Below are 7,292 nucleotides of genomic sequence, written 5' to 3'. Positions count from 1 at the left end.
TCACTAGAGGGTGAACAAAATAAACTAAGATAAACACAGATGCTCAGAGACTTGGTTCAAAGCTATGGCAGCTTGAGGCTGAGACGCCGAGTGTAGTTCCCGCGGAAGGAGATTGGGGGCGCCCCTCTCACATGCTGCCTCTATAAGGGCTTGCGGCAAAACAAACACTCAACTCTATTTTCTTTTTGCCTTCTTTTGTAAAGGCAAAAATCCTCTTTGGATTTCTTTCAGCTAGCAGAAACAAGGGCTAATGTAGGTCTTTCATAAAAGCACAGTGGTGTAACTGGAACTTTCAAAAAGTGGGGATAACTGCAATTGGAAGAACTTTCTACAGACTTGTTTCTGGCTCCACACACTTAAGCCTGGATTCCAGTTCACCACCTGTATACCTCCAGGAACCCACACTGGGGAATATTCTATCACTGTAGAATCTCTGTCACTACACCTTTGTGCCAATACAGTGGATGTTGAGCAAAATCTTAGAAGCTCTGGTTGTCAGCAATAACTTAGCTATGACTGGGAAAGACTGAATCCACAAAAATAGATCTTAACACACCCAAATTAAATGTATCCGCATCCGAACTTCCCCTTAACTACTAAGTATCCCCATCTGAATTTCCCTTAACTAGATCCCCAACATACTTGGGACTCTCTAACACCGTTGAAACAAAAACTGTGATAAAGGAAAATGGAGTGGAAGAGAGCAGTGTTCTTAACCTATTGCACTTAAAATTCTGACTATTGCAAATTTCAAAACCATGTGGCTGTGCAAACACATTACTGCTTCCCCCTCACCCCAAGGTCTTGGAAGAGGTTGATCAAGTGAGAGCCCTGAAAGTTTAAGTTTCATTAGCATCACATTAAGTCTGCCCATGAAAGTAATTCAGAAACTGAAGAGCACTGACCAGGACACCTAAAGAGAGTAACTTTTGGTTGTTGAAGGTGATATTGGCTTATAGACCTTTGGAAAGTACTATTTTATAGGGCAAAACAAAACAAACTGGGGCACTCCCTTAGTTTTGGTCCTACCTTTTTAAGTTTACCCTGTTTTTCTCTCACCCTCTTTCCTATGATTTAAATAAATCTGTTTGACAAGAAAGATAGAAGCAAAGCTTCCTCTTTGTTAGTTGAAAAGGGAAACTTTATATCAGATGTAACCAAATAGGCAGGGGTAGGTACTATCTCTTCCCTCCAAATAGGTAGACATGATCAGGCTGTAGCTAACATCGGAGAGAAACAAGGAAACACTCTTCAAACAGAAAGATCTCCTAAACCTTTCAGTGCTGAATTCAGATGCATACTATTGATGATATATACTGTTACTAATCACGGCTGTTAGCTTCATAATACATCAAAACACTTAACATTTTATACATAAGTTAGCTGAATTAAAAGCTTCTATTTACATCCTTATAGTGGGCCTTTATCCAGTTCATTTTGGAGACAATAACGATAATCTGTTTATGCAGCCAAACAGGATATAATAACCACAGTACACAGAATAGTTATTATCTTTCCATCTCACTGCAAATCAACAGTACTCTATCAAAAGTCCTGTTCAAAGTGTTAAACTCTACACCAGTTACTAGAAAAAAAACACATAAAATTATGCTTGCTGATACTAAAAATCACCAGATACAAATTTATACAGCTTTATGAAGAGCTTGTCTTGCTGATGGAACTGTATTTCCACCTGTGGCTAAATAGCACAACTGCTAATTCGTGGAGTTTACAGTTGAAACCCATATTGTCTACTTTGTAAGCCTTTTAATCATTTACTTGAATAATGCATCAAATAAGTGCTCAAACGACATTGAAAACACCACTAGTTTCTAAAGTCAGTGTTGGTCTGAAGTTTCTTGATGGGCTCCAGGTATTGGTCCTAGGTCAGGTTAATAATCAGCTTGACTGATGAAGTTGAACAATGATTCTTTTCAGGCACTCATGTTCCCTTTGGAAGTGAACTTATGCTTCTCCTCACAATTGCCCAGACGTAGTCAATGGCCTCATCTAGCCACAAGGGGGCTGAGAAGTGCAGTATTAACTCTAGGTCCAGAAGGCAGAAATATTTGGGGAAATGTCCAGTGATTATCATGTAAAGGTCAGCATCTATCACTGGAAAATCCATTACTGTTAGTCAGTCAAATTTACTAAATTACTTACTCTAGATACATTTCATATTATGAATTTCCTAAATTCAATGGGTTAAATTTGATTGAATAATGAACATTTTCTACCACCTCGTATTTGTAATTAAGACATGATCTAGTTAGCATAGGTCACTACAGTCGGGGGCTAAAACTTATAAAGCTAATTCATAATTTCCAATCATTCTTAGTACAAGCAAGGTCATTTATTTGAGTGTTATATTCATACAAGCCATTATAATGAGATTTCCCCCCAAAATCCTCAATACCTTATCTAGCTTAGAGGTCATTATTCACAGCAGCATTTGACATATCCTGCCATGGTAGTAAAGAAATGCCAAATGTCTCAAGTGCATGTTGCAAAGGGCATTGGAATGTTCAATTTTACCATAGATAGTGACAGAGAAGAGCTTCAGATGACCACAAATAATAGGATGTACTGTTCTGACCTACCACTGTATTTTCTCCCAAGCTTAGATTCTTGTGAATGTATAAAAATTAATGTAAAGTTGGGAAAAAATCATAAACTATCCTGAAAAGACAATGTGTCTTCCAGTTATCATAACTGACTAGATCTTAATTTACATATAACATAAACTATAAATCTATGCTGTGTTGCATATGCTTTGGCATTTAAAACTTCAGGAATTGACAAAAATCAACCATTAATTCGTGCTTAAAAAGTGAAAATCATTTCTATTAAGTGGCATTTTAAAAACTAAAACATTATATTCAATAGACAAATCATATAGCCTATGAATTAATACTTAAACACTTAAAAATTACTTTCTTGAGTTTTTTATTCTCTGTGAACTGAATTTTTATACTGTCCTTTTAGAAATGTTTTATAGTTATCCAATAAATAGTATAAATCAACTTAGTTTACTTCTTGTGTTGTCTCTTATCAATACATTGTAATACTGTATATGGCTTTGCATAACATAATTGCATGATTTAAACAGCACAACTGATTTCTATTTCTTGGCTGGAGACCAATTAAATAACCACTGAGGCAAGCAGTTATTACCTGCTTAAAAGGAAATCTGTGGTTTCCTTATTTAAACTGCTGAGTTTTAATGTCCATCAAAAAGTCTGTTACTGCAATGAATAATTTAGCTTTTTCAGTCTGCTACTCATTTTAATACTACAAGCATGGATTTAAGGCTGCAAAATCTGCCCAAAGTTTCTCACAGGCCCAAGAATCAGAACCATACTTGCTATAAGACAATGGTGTTGCAGTTATAGTTTACTGTTTGAAATGATGTATGTTTAAGGGACAATAATTTCTAATAATTACTTGGAAAAGGAAGACTACAGAATCAACTTTATCAAAAGTAGTTGGAGAAACGATTGATCATAAAGGCCTGGAAAACATATATATGCACGTGTAAACGGATATAGAGGACCCTTTTTAAAAAGACTAAAGGTCAATGGATTTGGAGATCTAGGGGTGTCATTTCCTCTGTTTGTCCCTTGGTGGAGTTCTTGAGTCACTTTCTCCCTTCCCGTCAAACTGCTTTATATTTCTTTCCAGAACTGGCTATCATGTTTACTGTATTTAACCTTTTTCTTGTACTATAGTGAATACAGTGTCTATAATAAATGAAAGCCCCCCCCCCGAGATCTTATCTTCGGCGCCTACTTCTTTGTATTCTTACCCATAAACTTTTATTGTTCTTGTTACTTCCCTTCCTGTGTTTTTGAAGCTTAAACTAAATCACGGACCTTGAATGCTATTTTTCAGCTCAGTCACTGAAATTTCTTAACTGCAAAGCAGTTTTAAGATGGCAGGGTTAGTAGGTAAATTTAAAACAACAACAAAAAACTACCGATTGTGGTAAGTATAGGGCAGGACATTTGGCTCTATATAAAAAGGAATCTTTGGCCAAGTTTTGGATTAAATGTTTATTAGAACGGGATAGCATTTCTATTTTAATCGATTTTTTTATATCTTGGTTTCAAGAAGTCATTTTTCTTTATATTCCTTAAAAAAAAAAGAGAGAGAGACAATACACAAATCCCCAACATTTCAACCTTCTCCCACTTTGCTTCAAGCAAGCGATGACGTGCTATCACTCTGATCAACTCAGGCTTTCGGAAACTGATCTCGTTTTCTATCTTCAGTTGTGGCCGCCAAAGCAGCCGCAACAGCGGCACAGCGGCAGCGGGCTCTTTAATTTATTGCAGCCGGTTACACTTTCGATCCCATTTCCTTCTGAACCCTTTCCTCTCAGGTTGAGAAGATAAATGCTGCCTCGAGTCTGAAAAGCCGGGCGGGGTTTGTGGGTGGGAGCGAATCCGGATATCATATTCCCGTGGTGAGGTCTGGTACTGGGGGGGGGTGGGATTAAGTCCCCTAGTTCCATTTAATGAAACTGCCGAGCACTTGTGACACTGGCTCTAAGACTGCGGAAATGGGGTGGGGGTGGGGGAAACAGCTTCTCGCCTCCATTCATCCTCCGCGCCGGCGGGAGGCTAGAGTTGGAGTGTCAGTCCCCAGACAGGGGGCGGAAGAGGACTGGGAGCTCCGACCGCGGCAAGGGCGCCCGGAAAGCTCCTCGTACCTTGCCCACACACCCACCCCGCCTATTCGGTTCCCCTGCCCAAGAACCGCGCTGCTGGACAAAGCAGCCGGTCCTTGGCTGCTCCCGCGGAGAGGTCGGAGGCGGGGACCGATGGGGGAGGGTGGAAAGCCGGGAGGCTTCACGGCCCCGGCGGTCTGGCGCCCTGTTCTCCATGCCGCACACGTCGGACCCATTTCCCACGCTGGCTTGGCTCGGCGGCGGAGTTGGTCGGGATGAGTAAGGAGAGCTGACTGGAGACTGCCTCCCGCTCGCAATGAGGAAACCACTCCACTGTGAAGGACGCGCTGCGCGCGCGCGCGCGCGCGCGCACACACACACACACACACACACACACACACACACACACACACACCCCATCCCCCGTCATCTGGAAAGAAATTTGCGGCGCTCTGGGGAAAAGCCTCCCACTCTTTCGCCCCTCGCTAGTGTGCGCCTGGAGATTGCGCGCCGGAGCTGTGGGCGAATGTTTGAAGATGCTCAGGGGCTTGTTCAAGTTTATGGTCTGGCGAGGGAAGAGTGGGTGTACAAAGTCTGTGCCCACGCGGCTGCCAGAAGTTTGCAAAATCTTAGTAAAGGCGGTTAGGGGAGTGAGTGCACTGCACCATATTGCCGCGCATCGGAATGCACGGGCGCAAGGCCGCGGAGCAGAAAAGGCTTCCCTCTTTCACCTTGGACCCTGGGGAAAAAAAGGGGGACCGGGTGTCGTGGAAGGCAAGAATTCTGATAAGCCAGAGTTTTCCAAATATAAGGGGATTTAGCATTACAGCCATTTAGCGGGCCAAGGAAACGCTGCGGCGCCCGCCCCCGCCCCCCGGCCCCAGACTGCGGCGGTGTGCACTGAGTCTGCGCGCGGGGTTTTTCTCGCTGATGCTGCAGATACAGAGCGGAGAGACTGGGGAGGCGGCGGGCTTGGGGAATGTGGGGGTGGCCGGGTTCCTCGCCTGGCCGGGGAGGAGAAGCCGCTACACCCTGAGTGCAGCTGCTTTAGCTGACTGGAAAATACTCGCCAGTTCCCTGGCACTTTCATCCTCCGCGCCTCCACGATCCCCTATAGGGAGACCTTGGAAATCTCAGCCACCTCTCCCCCCATTTCTGCTGCCTGCGCCCGCCCAAACAACCGCGCACTACATCTGCTTGTAGACTTTATTGGTGTTTGTCTTCTTTAAATCATTTTGCCTCCACACACAGGTCTCGTAAAGGCATAGTAGCCACTCTGGACGGATTTCTTTCTTTTTTCTTCTTTTCATCTTAAATTTTCCTTTAAGGGGAGGCCCTTCGATGCCTATAGATTGGGTAGACGAGCTGAGGGCCAGCCAAATCCCAACAGCAGCCTCTTTGCTCTCTTGAGATGGTAAGATTGTCCCCAAATACCTCCTGCCCGTCTCAGCCCACTTAATCCTGGCGGGCCCCCTTAGCCACTGAAATAAATGAAGAGCAAACGGCTACAGTTTTAAAAAACACAAGCACAACTGAGATCTGATGAGGCGGGCTGCAGTGGCTGTGATTGAAGACTGGGGAAGCCTCGCGTGGGGGAATACCACGTACGATGGAGTGGCACAAAGTCAGAAGAAGGAGAGAAACGGAACTTAGGGACACTTCGGTACACAAAGTTGCCATTAAAGTTTATTTCCCTTTTATCCAGATAGGTGACGCTACACTTTGCCAGTTACTAAAGGCTGCAGGTTTCTGCTCAGAAAATAACACCGAGGCTTCCAACATGTGTTTATTCCCCAGGCGCGCGCGCACACACACACACACACGGTCTACCCCGTAAGCAAGCACGATGACAGGAATGCCAAGCATTTAAACAAAGACAGGCACCAACCCAACCCCCAACCCCAGCCCTCCAAAGTCTGCACTCCCAAAAAAGGATCCCTCTCTGGCTCTCTCTGGAGTTTGATGCTCTCTCTCTCTCTCTCTTTTTTTTAACCACTGCAGCCCATCATGGTTTCTCAGAACAGCAACGTGGCTCCCTGGGCGCACGCAGGATCCCCTAAGCCACCCTTAACCATGCCCTAACCAAGATGCTAAATCGCGAAACGGAGACACTTTGGGGGGTGGGGGGCATCGTCTGAGAAGGGGGGAGGAAAAAAAAAAAAAGAAACCTTTCCTGACACCCGCTTCAGTGTTCTCACACGCGCACTAGGCATTAATCAGGGAGAGGAGGAAATTTACCAGCCCCAGGGAGGGAAAGCAAGTGCCCCGACTGGACTGTGGCTGCGCTCGCTGGGGAGAGGGAGAAAGGCTTTGGCTTAAAGGGGACGGGGACTGGCTGGATTGTGCACACAAGGAGTGGCCCCCGGAGCTGAAGCTGGGCTTTCCGGAGCGGGCCAGCTGGTTAGTACCCCCTTCTGCCTTCCTCCCCTCAACCCTCCTCCCTCCCTCTCTGTTAGTGTGTAGTTTCCGCGGCTAGGCTGCTACCGCCGCCGCCGCCGCAAGCAGCAGCAGCTTCAGGGACAAGCTTGAGCCGCAAGCCAGCCAGCGAGCTCCCAGCAGCAGCCGCCACTTTGGGCAAACTTGCGGGTTTCCGGCTCGCGGCTAACTAGCGGGAGCTTCCTAT

Source organism: Eumetopias jubatus, unplaced genomic scaffold (genome assembly GCF_037043125.1).
Source record: "Eumetopias jubatus isolate StellerSeaLion01/CBP00866 unplaced genomic scaffold, mEumJub1_p1.0 scaffold_2, whole genome shotgun sequence".
Lineage (NCBI taxonomy): Eukaryota > Metazoa > Chordata > Mammalia > Carnivora > Otariidae > Eumetopias > Eumetopias jubatus.
Note: the sequence above shows the minus strand (reverse complement) of the source record.